The 15,315-nt window shown below is 40.6% G+C and overlaps 1 long non-coding RNA gene across 1 annotated transcript in view; it reads right to left on the reverse strand.

Annotated features, from left to right (window-relative positions):
* Window positions 1-2,348: 2,348 nt before the first annotated feature.
* The window catches only part of LOC111225277, a 43,966-nt gene continuing 30,999 nt past the window's right edge, over window positions 2,349-15,315 (reverse strand). The window contains exon 3 of the long non-coding RNA XR_002665262.1: window positions 2,349-2,437. This is a non-coding gene — a long non-coding RNA (uncharacterized LOC111225277). The remainder of the gene's footprint in view (window positions 2,438-15,315) is intronic.

The following is a 15,315-nucleotide window of genomic DNA, read 5'->3' on the forward strand; positions in this document are numbered from 1 at the left end:
TATGCAAAAAGTACTAAACTACTGTGCTATACCTAAGCTCCCACGCCCCCAGCATAGGCCAGGGAAGAACCCATTAAATTTCAGGGCAGATCCGGATCATTTACTATGAATTGGAATTTCTTCTTCCTCTGAAGTCTGGTGTGTGTTGTTTGACATTGGCCTAGGTAGAGGTATGCGCTCTACCGAGCATATTTTCTAGTTTCACATTTGTATGACCTTCAAAAACCTCCTGAGTGAACATGCATCAAGCATCAAAAGCATGAAAGCTCTTTTGATCACATTAAATCCGTCTGATGCAGGAGATTCAAGGAGTGTGTCAAGAATGTAGGATGGCCTCCACTGGGTCTGAATTAGTGACATCATCATCAGCAACAGCTGAAGCCTCATTTTGAAGCAGTTAACAGCTGAGAGGTCTGCTATGATCACAGCATCAAAACATCGTCATCATCATTGTCCTCACAAGCTGCTGCACTTGCAATCTGCTTGTGAGATTTCATACATTTAGTGTTCAATATCATATCATTCACAGAGTTGTTGTTTTTTTTAAACATTGTTACTGAAATGAAACATCATGATCAATCTCTTTTCAAGGTCAAGGTCAAACTCTTAACCTTAGTAGTAATCTTAGTTACATTTTAGGCAGCCATTAGTCACCATATAATGACAGGCGCAGAGGAAGAAATCTTCAAGAGATAGAGATAAATACAAAGTTAGAGTAAGAAGAAGGTTGGGGTGGATGGATTGGTTGTTTCCCATGTGAAGGCAAAAATCAACATTTTTTTTTTTTTTTTTTTATCCATGAGTGTTCCACAACCTTAACCGCATATTTATTATTGTAGCCATGATGACATAGGTCCTAGAACCTGAAGGAAGTGCTTATTTTAACCCAAGCCACAATCTTTTTTTAAACTTACCTAAATTGTGACTTTTCCACAACCCTATCCTTGTCCTGCTGCTAGTGCACTTTTAAGAGTTGCATCATTGATACCGTGAAGGTGCAGGACGCCTGCTGCTGGTACACTCATGTGTCATATCCAAGAATATGGACAAGTGACCTACAGTATATGGTCACTTAGATTGGAGGACTTGTTTCTATTAAGTCGAATCATGTCAGGTCAATTTTATTTATACAGCCTGAAATTAGCTTGAAAGGATTTTATCTGCACATATATGTACAGATAAACACCCTCTATCTTCAGACCCTTGATTCTGATATGTAAAACTCCCAAAAAAACCCTTTAATGGCAAAAAAAAGAAGAAACATCAATCACCCTTAGTTATAAGGGTAACAAGTCCTGCCCCATCTGATCGGTTGCCTGAAAAGAAACTACAGCGACGACACCCGCACCATTCTGAAAAGTTCAGAGATCGTCAGCTAGAAGTGCTTGGATCAGCCGCACAGAAAAAGACAACAGACACAATAATCATACTATCAACAGCATCTTTCACTGTTTAAGTGAGTACTAGAGTAACTTGAGTCTGAGGAAACATTATACAGTTGTTTTCAAGTGTTATAAATTCCCTAATAAACTGAGCGACATGCAAAATAAATGGACTATATTTCTCCTGATCCATCATTTCCTTTGACCCTGCCTGCCTGGTTACTCCCCATGAATTCAAACTCCCTTCAAGGTAACCCTGATGTAATCATCACATCAAAGCTCCCTTCAAAACCATGGACCTATTATTATGAAACTGTTTTGACGTGTTGAGTAGTACTAATGATGAGTAAAATGACCTTTGTGTGCAAAATTAATTGAGGGTCCCTTTAACTTACTTGAAGTTAAAAGGTGTACTGAAAGTGAAAATTATTTTCATCCTGGAGGTTGTTACCAAACCTCTCAGCCTAGAGACCACAACAACAGTCACCATAAAAAACAGAAATGTACTGTTTATTTTCCAGCTAGCATTTGATTGCATACCAATCTGAACTGACAGGAATAGGCTGCATGTAATACAAGCAGGAGGTGCTACTAGCCTATCTGATTTGTTTGTGTTCTCCACTGCGGTAAGGAATTTAAATGAAGAATTGCAGGCAGGACTTTCATTATTAGCTGACCTGAGTGATTAATTCCAGATACTAAGCATCACTCCTGGGTGGAGGATAAAGAGAATATGAGAAGAATTCACCAACCAAATCCACAAATCTGGTGTTAAAGGCTCAAATTTATCACCTCCCCCCTGAGGTTTCTGTTCCACTTATCATGTTAAAAGTCGTCTGAGCTGTGAATATCCTGCCAAGGCCTCAGGTTGCTTGGATAAGAAAGGTCAAGGATTTTTCTGGGGGTAATTTCAGGCCTCAAACTATTTCAATGTTAAACAGTAAATAAAAAAAAAAAAGAATCTTACCTATAACGTGTGGTATTGTGCCATATGGTCCCTCAAAAACACCTCAAGCCCACACATTCACACTCAGAGAGCAAGATGATCAATCAGCCTATGGGAAGAAAATAAAAGAGAAAAACAGTTAAAAGCACATTTTTAAATTATTATTTTCTGTTCTTTGGATGTAGCTCTCATTATCATATAAAGTTCAGACAATTCAAAGAGGAGGTCATATGAGGTCACATGAGGTCTTCGGATGAATATTGCATTGAATAATACAGCATGCATTAAAAGGACCGACATGAAGAACCGCACTACGTTTGTACAGATTTGACCTCTGTGACAACATGAATAACACGTTAACCTCTGCACTGCGAAACAAGGCCATCCCACACACATCCTAAACAATAACCCAGGTGATAATACAGACATATTTGCAGTGAGCCAATCAGGAAACCTCGCACAATTCAGCCAGTGCTATTTATTTGATTTATAAAGAATTATCTGTTTCTCAGACAAAAGCCTATAAAAAAAAAAAAAAAAAAATCTCCTTAAAGAACAGTGTAGGAGGGAGGGGGAGATTAGATTGGGTTTATGGAAAATTACTGAAACACAGCGCAGCAGGGTGTTTGTGCAGGGTCACAGCTCCCAAGTGACATTATAATCTCAGCAATGACTGAATGCACATTATTCCTTCTCCTTTCTCTCATTCTTGTGGCCAGTCATCACTACAAGCTGTTTGCCTGTCTAAACACACAGTCTGAGAGCTGTATTATTTGTTTGCCTTGCCTGTGTGTGCGTGGGTGTGTGTGTGTGTGTGTGTGTGTGTGTGCGTGTGTGTGTGTGTGTGACAGTGGGAGTATGGGTGTGCATGTGTAGTCGTCTGGATGTGTTTGTGCTCAGCCACATGTATAAGCAACTGGAAAAATATGCTTAAATTACAAGGTCAAACATGTACAAATGGTGTTTTTTTATTTTTTTTTCATTACATGGAAAAACTCCATTGTCTGCTCGAAAAGGAAAAGAAACACGTCCCCTCAGAGCGATAAAAGAGGCTGAGGATGTACGATATGTTAGTCTGAAAATGTGGCCTTGTTGTATTCAGTGTTGAGTGAATGACAGGGTGCCCCTCTTTTCACCCTCCATTGAAAGCAAACATCTTTATATTCCACTCAGTGCCTCTTCTTTGAGGTGTTTGTGCGCAGCTTCTCCCGTGCACTTGCCCTCGCCCACACAAGAACGACATTATCCAGCCCTTCTCGCCACCGCCGCCGTAGACTGACTCACATTATGGCCTCTCCCCGGGCAGTCATGACACACCTTATTCTCTCGGTTTGGAATCACTGCTGTGTCTCCCTGCTCCCGCTCGCCGTCCCGCTCCCCCCCCCCGCTCTTACAGAGGATGTCATTCTGATGATTGGAAAACTTGCGAGTGCATTCCCAGCAGTGCTTTGATTTCTGGGGCAGATCTTTCTCATTATGACTTTTCTGTCAACCAGGGGACCCTACAAAAGAACAATGTAGCCTCAGTTTTTAGCAGGTCCCCAGCTGGGCTTACCCTGTCAATTGCATTGTTAACAGCGGCCTTCCAGGATGCTCACTTAAGAAAACGTATTTGGAATATTTACGCTGAAATTAACTCATGAAGGTGGATGGTGGGTTGATGCTGATCACTTGAGATTTGCCAATTCATGAACTTATTATATACTATATTAGTTTTTAAAGGCACAACAGCTTGAGAATACAAATAATGGATCCACTGTCATTTGCTTGTCTTCATTCAAATTCCATTTAAAGACACTGCTTCTAGCAATAACCTGCTGCGGTTCATATCCAAGCAAACAAAATGAGAAAGGGAATTGAGACTTTAAAAAGATACCAAGAGAGCGCCGTCTCATTATAACAACACAACAAGCCTATTAATAATATTATAATGTGTCTGAGATTTCTTTGTTGTTCTTTCTTTGTGACATGCAGCGTCACTCTGATTACCATGTGGGTCATTTACAAATATGAACTTACTCTAAATGTGAAATCAGCTGCTTGATAATAAAAAAGTGGTGCAAGTCTGTATAGCAGCTCAGAACCAGCCTGTTCAGGATGAGGTGAGAGAATTAAAGACCCCCTCTGATGAAAATCAAGTTCGGCTCCATATGGTGTTTTTCATATAATACAAGACGAATCATGAGCGAAATAAGCAGTCAATGCCATGACTGAGTATTTCCACCTTGAACTGCAGTGAACCAATGACAGTCTCGTAAAAACAGATTCAGACAACCACAGGATTCATACGTCATAAACCTCAGGAACCAATCCTGTCAACTTGTGGGGAAGGGGGGGCGGGGCTAAATAAACCCAAAATCTTGTAAGTACAGAGAGCAAGAGTTTACATTGGCACAACCACTAACACTGTGTTACCCACTGCCAGTTACAAGCTAACAAACAAAAAATAAAAGATTCTAACTCCACTAACCGTTCTGAAACGTCTGCCAGTCTCTGATTCTGGTCTCAACGGACTCCTCGTCTGAGTCTCCAGCCCCAGTTCACTATTTTTTTCCCCTACTTTTTTTATGTGGGATCGCCATGTTAAACAAAATATGAATCATAGCAGGTTATTTTTACATAGTTTAAAACATGTGTGGAGAGGAACTTCAAGGATTACAGCTTTTAAAGTCAGTCTTGAATCAACATTCAGGCACCTACAGTATATGAACATTGGAACAGGTTTTGCTTGCTGTAATAATTCCCCCTGTTCTGGCCATTATTGTGCTCTCAGTGTAAGTGATGGATGAAATCCACAGTCGTCACTCTGTGCAAAAATGTATTCCAAGTTTATCCACAGTTCATTTGATTCTTCAACAGTCTGATTTTTTTTTTAGACAGAGCAAGTGGATTTCTTCTAGAGTTACAGTCTTTTAAATATGTAAATTTTCCCTCTTTGTGAGTCCCTGGACAGTGTTGAGCCGTGGTGGAGGCACAGTAACAAAAAGTAGGAGTTTTATAATAAAAATCCTGTCACTTTGCAAGATAAGCACTTGATAGGACAAGTCCAGGCTGCAGAAAACTCAATTTAGTTCAGATAAACTTTCAAATTAATTCTACACAAAATGAGGACTTTAGATTTCGGCCCCCATAACTTACATTAGGAAATGATCTTTAAATGGCCAGAATGAATAGGAGGAAGCTGTTTCAATGTTCATGTGGGTAAATGACTTAAAACAACTGGGATCTTTTCCGGGGGACATCCAGTTGTTGCAGATCAGATCAAATCCAGTTAGTCCACAGACTTACAGGCACACTGTGGAAACTGCTTCTGACTGTTTGGGATTGTCAAACCATTGCTAACCATTCTACTATCTGGTTTCTGTACAACATACTCAGATCAAGCTTAGTCAGAATAATCAGAATTATTAGCCTGCTAGCTCAGGCAAAAAAAAACAGTAAAGTTTGCTCGGTTAACTGAGATCAGTTTGGGGTATTGTTTCCTGTGTCATACTTCCTGTTCGTGTTTTAATTTGACACGGTGTACAGCGTACGAGACGGCAGGGATCAACCGTCATGTACAAGGACACTGATGTTGCAGGGATCAACCTTTTCAGAAAAGCCTGTTCAGTGAATATAATTTAACAGCAAAAACTATATTTTGACATTTTTAACATTGACCCTAGGTTTTAAGCAAATGTGATGGAAGTGAGAGGAAGTCATGTCTATCTTGGTATGAAAACAAATATGTTTTGCCAGATTGTAAGACAACGCCACTATTCTGACAGTAACAGTTATTAATCAATATCGGTCTTTATTGCAGTTAGGGGTGGGCGATCTGGCCAAAAGATCATATGACAATCTTTTTGAGTAGAATCACAATCCATGATCTGAATCACGACTTCATGAATTCATCAGATTTAGTTGAACTCGTGATCACAGGACCAGCTGTGCGATGGTTACCTGGACACAAAGCCCGTCACTTCAACACACAAGTCTCTGCATCCTCTTTCTGCTCTGATTTTATTCTGAACGTCCAGGCTGGAAGCTGTGATTCCTATTGTTCCGCCGCTTTGACGTGTCTTTCATATGGTTGTCTGCTCGCTGCTATTTTTCCCCCTGCTTTAGATTTCCCTGCCAGCAGCAGATCTCTCATCCCGCGGACTGCAACTCCAGTGTCTTGGGACTACAGCTGGTGATGGTGGTTCTTGCTCTGCTCAGGTGGAGAACCTGTACATGCGCCACTACGCCAAGCTCGCCGAGGCTGCAGCACACCACAAGGAGTGCTGTCGCCAGCTGCAGTTAGCGGGCTAGCTGTTTAACGGTTGACAGTGGGCTGGTTAGCAGTGACTGAACTTTGAAAATTAAATATCTAAATACAGCACGTTTGATCTGTACGATTTATCTGAAAAGTAGATCACACGCCAGAGTAAGCTCGTCCACGATTTAAGATCGTCGCATCATCGCCTATATAAAGTATAACAGTGCACAAATCACAAAAAATAATCATTCTAGCTGAGAAAATGATCAAAACTTACTCATTTTCAGAGAAGAAGAAATCACAGCACAAAATCAACCATCTCATTTGCTCCTCTCGCATCCCCTCATTGCACTACATTATTCGTAGTATATTTGCACAAATTTTCTTGCTCCATCTGCTACAGCTCGCTCACTCGCTGTACGTTAGGATGAGGTGTTACTGCTGCTAGATGCGTGACTATTTGAAGCATTTGGATTTTTCCTGCTTTTCTCGCAGCTTTCAGCCACATTTTTTGTTGTTTTTTGTGTGTGTGTGTATGTGAGGGAGATGACTGCCATACTGAACCACAGCGGGCTGCGCAGCCTTCTCCACTGGCCTGATCACTTATACCACTGCTGTGGTGCATTGTAAGAGAGTAATTCAGTTGTTTTTCTGTTTCAGTAAAATATGTATCAGTCATGAGGCTGTAAACAACAGCCTCTGGCAGCTGGCAGGCATTTTGCATTCTGGCTCAAATTGAAACCCGTCCACGTCGTGACCGCACTATGTCTGTGTTTTATTCAGTCGGTATTTCAATTCCCTTCAACTTAATAGTCAGTTTACAGCAAAGAAGCTACAATACATGCTGTCACCCATATTATGTATCATCAAGTCATTAGCAACTGGCTCACGCTCGGCTCCAAAAGCAGAAGGAGGAACTGCACACAAACGCCTCCTCCGCAGGCCTCCTCGGACATTACATGCGTGTCAAAGTTGTTAGTGGGCATGAGGCAACAGACAAACTGGGGTCTCAATGACAAGCCAAGTTGCAACAACGTCCCACATTGCACCTCCTGTAGAGAAGTGTAATCACATTTTCCGCAAGGGTGGTTCGAGAGCCCGTGAGAAAAGGGTTTATCGAATTCACAGACATTGTCATTACGCAGTCCGTGTGGTTTCCCTCTGTATCTGAGGCCACTTATATCCTGCCAGTGCAGTTTAAAGAGCTCGAAGGCTAGGACACACACACACACACACACACACTCACACACACACACACACACGGTTGTTGTTGTTGTTATGCTGGGAGCTATAGATAACACACAGAAGGAAATTACAAGGTAGATTGGGGATGTGTACTGCATTGCATTTGGCCGTCTTTTTTAAACAGAAGTGGATGTAGTGAATCCTTGAAGCAATAATCTGACATATTTTATTCTGTTTTGCTACTCTCACTCACTGATGTATTGTGATATAGTGTATAATGATTTGACCTACTCCAAATACAGTTTCAAAACATTTCATCAATTTTACTTGTCATATGGTTTTATACCTGTTGTCATTTAGGCTTCCAAAAGTGGTATTTCAGTCATAAGTTCTTTATTGTCCCTGGTATACACAGCTAAATTCACATGCACAACCTTATCTTATAAATATAAAGAATAAAAATAAATGAAAGAATAAGTAAAAAGGAAGAAGAATGATTCCAAAATCAATGTCAATATGATAAATCCTGTGGGACCATGAATATCTATGAAAGTTTGTTTAAAGATATTTAGCAGATGTTGAGATATTGTACAGGACAAGTAAAAATGTTGGCCTGCTGGTTGCACTAGATAAAAACTCATGAGCTCACTAAAATCAGTAGGATGCATCCCCCGAGGATCATGAGTATGCAGAAGTTTCCATGGCAATCCATACAATATTTATTCAGATATTTCAGTCTGTGGACTTCAGTCAATGGACTGACTGACCACCATTTCAATCCCTAGAGCCATGCTACTTGCATATATGAGAAACAATGAATTCAAAGAAGCAGAGGCTGAGAAATTATCTATCTATCCATCTATCCATCTAGTAGGGCTCAAGCTCCAAAGACACTGGATCCTACACTTCCCATAATGCAACTCAGTGTCTTTTGTCAAACCCCACTGTCTGGTAAACAACAGCAATCTTTCCAACTCTAGACCTCCAGTTTGTAATACAGGCTTTTCATTAAGAATACACGTTTATAGTCTTCAAGTCCAAGCTGAAATAACCCTGATGACATCACCGGGGTCATTTTGTCTGACCCTGAAAAACTCCCTTGAGAGCCACATTGTACAACTGTTTACAGAGGCGCTAATGATGACTAAACTGAGATTAATGTGTGCACTGATAAAAGAAAATTGCTAATAATAATTTTAAAAAAAATTTAAAAAATCCTTGTTGCCAGACAAAGATGTCAAAATTGCAGGCTACCATTCCACAAAACCCTGGTTTAAATCAAGCTACAATGGGATGTTAAGCTGTTCTTTAGCTGATAACGCTTGAGTTGCTTCTTTTAAACAAAATTTGTAGCTGCAAGGGGAAAAACAAAAGCTTCTCAGTGGATAGAATGGATTGGGTGACAAATTATAGACGTAACAATGTTAATTTTTCAGAAGGACTCACTTATGTTTGGTTTTAAACCTACAGCCTCCATCATCCACCTATTACAGCTTTAGAAGAGGGCTAAGAAGTCCATTGGCCTGCTTAGAATTACTGCTGTCACTGCTGCTATCTAAGTATGGAGGAGTGCAAAAGTATGTTTACTCCAGTTTGGATGACACCAGGCGGACCGGCCATCTGGTGGATGTGTGGGCCAGTGGTGAACCAGGCAAAGTTTAAATAATGTCCGATGGTGGTTTTGTGCTACTGTTCATCCCTTGCCTATGTTTCTACCCCCAGGTAATGTTACTTTTGTACAAAGTAGCTTTCAGACACTGAATAAATAGTAATAAACAATAAAAATGTCTTGATGTGAAAATGAAATGTAATATAAACCTTAAACTTAAAAAAAAAGCAAGAGATAGAACACAAGGACTGAGACTGAGAATTTGAACGGGGGAAAACACCCCTAAGGCAGAAGTGGCCTATGACACAAACTGATTTATTCATTTGGGAGAACAGCAGCTACTGTCAGTGTAATGTTTCTCCTAAGATCAATATACAACTGCATATTGTCATCACTGCGTCTAAGTACTCTGTTCTCCTGTCTTCAAGTGCCTCTTACATTTATCCCCCTCCTGTTGAAAGATAAGCCAACAAGGATCCAGAGCTCTAGAAAAAAAAACATCAACTGTACATGCATTTAGATTTGTATTGACAAGTGCCCTCTCCAATAAAGGATCACTAACCATGAGAGCTTGAAGAGAGGATGTAAAGAGTCCTGCTGTATAGCAGTTTAGACAGGCGAACAAATTCCACCTGCCTGTTGGAATATTTATTTATTATGAGATTAGAATATGATGCAGCAACAAACCTATTAATCATAAATCTTACAGTTTTATTATATATTAAGGTTAAAAAATAGAAAATAAAGTAAATAAGGGCAAATTTATCATAAATAATATAATAATAAAAAATGTTAGACAAGACATTAAGTAAAGGACAAATGCTCTTAATATCATAAATATATATTTTTTAATCTATACACCACATTATCCAAGACATAACTTTAGAAGTGTGGTGTGACTATAATATACCAATGAGGCGACATTGAGACTAACAATGAACAAGTGCTTCTCATTCACAGGCACCACTGCGTTGATTCAGCTGCAGTGGAACCTGGCTCAACTCTGGCAACAGCGCAGTCCAACGTCATCCAGCAGTGCAGTGCACTGGTCTACTAATTACGTACAAGCACAGACATCTGGTAGAATAGATTGCAACTTGTAGCGCTGTGGAAAAAAAAAAAAAAAAATCTACCATTACAAGAATCAAGACAGAGCAGCAATGAGTGACAGGGTCACACATCTGCCACACCCACAGAGGAAGTCAACAGGTGCAATCAAGACAACAGGCTACAGGTGTGTCGTGCCTGAAAGCGGGCACACACTGAACATGGAATAAGATAATATTAATAACATCAATAGCAATTATATCCTCTTGCTTTTTCAAAATGTCATGATCTGTCTGCTATATGAATGAAGAGGCCAGCTAAAGGTACAAAAAGGAAAGAAGATAGAAGGAAAGAAATACAAGAAGGATTTCTTAAAGGACAACAGGAAGTGTAGTTGCATTTAAAGTAAACTGTATGGCAAAAAAAAAAAAAAAAATCCCTTTCACAACAAAGTCTTTAGCCTGTCACTCATGCTTTTGTTGCTTTGAGCAGATTCTGTCACCATAATTACACCATAGTGTGCCCACATGTTTATTCCGTGAATATGTGAGAGCATTGGTTCAGATATTTGTGTCGTAGTCTTTTTCAGCTGCCATTTAATGTGTGCAATGTAAAAACAACCACAAGGGAAATTTCAGCATCTGCATGAGGACACAGTTTATGAAATATTGTATTGTTCTGTGATTGTAACCACACTATCAAGATCCTTAAGTTTTTATTTGATTTTCATTTGATTTATTTTTTAGAATTACTGTCTTTACTTTTCATTATGGAGGCATTGTGAGATCTATTCTTACTGACAACTGGGCACTTCATACTAACGGTGTTTTGTAGTAGCTAAACGCTGGGAAAATGACTAAATGACTTAAAAATAAGTAGCATGAATATTTAATGTCTTAATTTCTGAATGGAGCGTTTCTGAGGGAGCACATCTGTCTCCTATTGTCATCAACTTCAAGATTCTACTGTGCATGTCATGATAGAAAGCACAGGGAGTTTGGCTGTAAAATATTTTATAAACATAACATTGCCTCGTTTTGCTTTTAATTCAGTCATACAGGTTATAGGTTAAATGTGTTGTACAGCCAAGTCCTGCTGAATATTGTCCTTTCCTTCTCTGTTAGGGGCTGTCAAAAGTGAACCGTATTTAATGTAGAAAATCCGACTGGGTAACATGTCAGTGGAAAACAAGGTCAATGAAGCACAGGATTATCTAATATTGTTATGTCTTAAGTTATTGTACAAATCCTCCCATATATAAATCATAAAAAAGAGTGAGGTGAGATCAAAAGAGTTCAGATTCATTAGGAACCTGAAGACCTAAGATATTTGGGGTTATGCTGTCAAACACTGTTTGGGCAAAATAATAAGAAACATTTTCTTTCATCAAAAACAGCTCAAGATATGACATTTATAGGGCAGTGATAATGGAAACCTTGCCAGCACCAGAGGACATGCGTGTCACTTTGTCAGTATATGTTTTTTATTTCTTGTCACATTCAAGGATCAGTACAAAAGGAGAAAAGGTGTGGTTAAAATGTCAGAGGATTGTGATGCAACAGTTTGCGCTACAAACACTCATTACCAGCTGAGTGACGTCAGCTGGTACTGACGGGCATGTTTGATTTTAGCTCAGGTTCTTACAATATGGAGGACTTCAAATTAAATACAATACAGCCAGACGTATTATTTCGCCATGCAGTTATAAAACAAGAATATGAACAAACAATATTTCCTGAATGAGACGTCGGTCCCACCTACTCTCAACAATGACTGGAAAACCTCATGATTTTCTGTGTCAAAGTTCAATCATACTGAACTGCACAAAGCGAAGGAGGCGGGCCAAATCACGACCAGAAGCGAATGCGTCTCGCCCCATTCCACACAGAAATGAACGGGAAGTGAATTTCAGCCTGATGGCAACATTAGGCTGTGTCTGAAATCACTGCCTCGTTCAATCATTCACTACTTTCCACATAATGGACACTCTGTAGTCCAACTGTGAGCAGTAAACTGAGGTTTCAGACACTTACTGATCATCAACATTTTGGGTAATAATCAACAGCTGTTGAGTCACACAACTGTAATTGCATTCATAACATGCAGCACATTGCATTATGGGATTGCAGTGTACGTGTCATGATTTTGAGGGCACTATATGGTGGACAAAAATGAGGAAGAGCAAATGTAATGCACTATGTAGTAAACGAGGAGTGATGTCACGTACATTAAAGCAGTTTCCTGTGGGCTAGCTGGCCTGGGGACCACTGCTATCGTCTCGATCTCCAGCCTCTGTTTCTCCCCTCATCTCCCCAGACCGGCCTTCTTCTACTCACCCAATAGAAACCTTCAGATTTTTGTCTGACCCGCCCAGCGACACACCTGTTCCTCATTCCTAATCAGCCCTGCATCGCTTATTCCAGCTCTTTGTCAGGTTGCCTGTTTTGGTTTTCTGGTCCTCATGTGACATGTTGACTCTTGCTTGTTCCAGTTTGTTTCCCTGCGAGTTCATTGATTCACCTGCCTGCTTGTTCTCCCGTCCACCTGTGAGCCAGTCATTTTTTCCCCCTTAAAATCTATATGTGCCTGTGTTCCTGGCTTCAGCCATAACAACCGCTGATTCTGCATTTAGCTACTTTTCTAATTCTAATCACAAATTGAACTAGTACAACCAAAACGCTGTGTTCTGCATCCGTCTACCCCACAGGAAACACTGTTGATGTGAAAAGCTGTCTGCTGCGGCTTCCATCCGCAACACTAGCACCCACATCATCTTGCCCCCAGGCTATGACTATACGGCAGGCACGGACAAAAATATTAGGGGGAACAATTTCTCTCTCAGGCTGGATGATAGGTTGGTATAGGAACATGTTTTAAAACTGGAATCACCTCCTGGTGGTTGTCTGCCTCCGTCAACCAGCTATAAGCTACAGCATTGAATAAAGGCTATAAGTGTTTTTGCAGAACATTATGATGTCACAGTGAAATTGACCTTTGGGATATAAAATATTATCACTTAATTTTATCCTTATAAACATTTGAGTTAAATTGTGTCATAATTACTGAATTAATTTGTGAGTTATGCCGGAGAATGTGCTTTGTGAGGTCACAGTGTGACATTTGTAATGAAATACCCTTTTGTGCGATCCTCATATATCGCATTCACAAGAACATGAGACTGATTGACCTTGAACTTTGAGTTAAAGTGAACATTTGTGCCAAATTTGAAGAATATACCTCAAAGTGTTACTGTGATATTGCATTCACAAAACCGTATCTTGTGTGGTCACAGAGACCTTAACCTTTGACCTTTGACCACCAACATCTAATCAGTTCATCCTTGAGTCGTAGTGAATGTTTGTGCCAGATTTGAAGAAGCTCCATCAAGGCGTGACTGAGATATTGCGTCCACGAGAATGAGACAGACGTACGTACAGATGGACGGACAACCCGAAAACGATGCTCCTCCGGCTCTGGCTGTCGCCGGCGAGGAGGCATAAAAAACTAAAGTTGGAGTTACAAGGTTTCCATACAACAAAGATGAGATTTTATGAGTAATGTGTAGCTGTTATCACCTAGGCCACCCATGGTTCTTCACTTTAATATGTTGTCAGACACATTAAACCCCTCTCACTGGTACAGTATTACACACCCATTTCCCTCCCCCTCTTGGAAAATAAAACTCCCCTCCTAACCGCAAGTCACATATAAATAGAACACCCCATCACTCAGAGCATATTTCTGATAGAGAGCCAAAGCTGCTCAACTTTGTGATTCAGTCTCACGGCGGATGATTTGTATCCTTCAAACCAATCTCACGCTCCCTGTCAGCGGAGCTTTAGCACCATTTGTCAGGGGAGGTTATCCGCCTGGATGGGCGTGCCTGCGTCTGTGAGATTTTCAGTTGCAGGTTAGCCCCAGACGACGCACCTTCCAATTGGTCTCAGTTGTTTCCAAGATGAATCAGAGAGGCTTTTAATAAGGAAATCCAAAGAGCTCACGGGCTGCATGAATAACTTCAAAGCGGAGTTAATATAGATCCCCTGAGCATTTGCCGCTCTGCCACAACCTTTACACAAGCTGAGGAGTGGACAGAATTATCCGCTGTGAAGAAAACTCACTTTTTCAGGCTGTTAAAAGCATATTTGTCTTTCCGCTCTCAGAGAGAGTTTGGTATTGGAACACTGCAATAAGACAAAACATAAAGAATAACAGCAATAAATGCAGAGATGGATGTTACCCCGAGGCTCAACCTGGAGTGTCAAACACAGCACGCATAAATGATGTCATAACTATTTCTGCAACTCATATTGATCCTGAAAAGCTAACATAAAGATATTTACGCGAGTTCAAAAGAAAAATACGCCATCCCCAGTGTAGGGGAAATGTGATAACGGTCAGCTTTACAGAAAAAAAAAAAAAAAAAAAAAGGTAACACTGATAGAGGACAGTCTATAACAAGCAGCACGAGTGCAATTCGTGATATTTCCACTCCACCAAGCTGGAGCGAGAGCAGCTGCCTTTTCCCATGTTATCTGTTCCTGCAGCTGACAGAGACATCAAAATCCTGACACACATACTATATTGCACATGGCAAATTCATGACATCTGCACATGCTGCCAAAGATGAAAGCCATGAGCCTGGTACAAGGCATGTGGGAATAGATGTACAGTAACGAGAGCCTTGGGGGCCCGGCTTAATGAGGAGCATTAGTGAACCATGATAGTGCTCTTGTGCGCAGCTGTAAGAGGGGTTGGTGAGGCTGGTAACGGCGAGGAGCTGGATGGATGAGGGCGACGCGGTTTGTCAGGCAGAGGACGGGCTCACCTCGGCTTCCAGGAAAACTCTAATGAGAGAGAGGGACTGCAGACCAATAGATGAGCCCAGATTGTAAACGCTGACAAG

This window comes from Seriola dumerili, unplaced genomic scaffold (assembly GCF_002260705.1).
Source record: "Seriola dumerili isolate Sdu_G_001 unplaced genomic scaffold, Sdu_1.0 BDQW01000149.1, whole genome shotgun sequence".
Classification (NCBI taxonomy): Eukaryota; Metazoa; Chordata; class Actinopteri; order Carangiformes; family Carangidae; genus Seriola; species Seriola dumerili.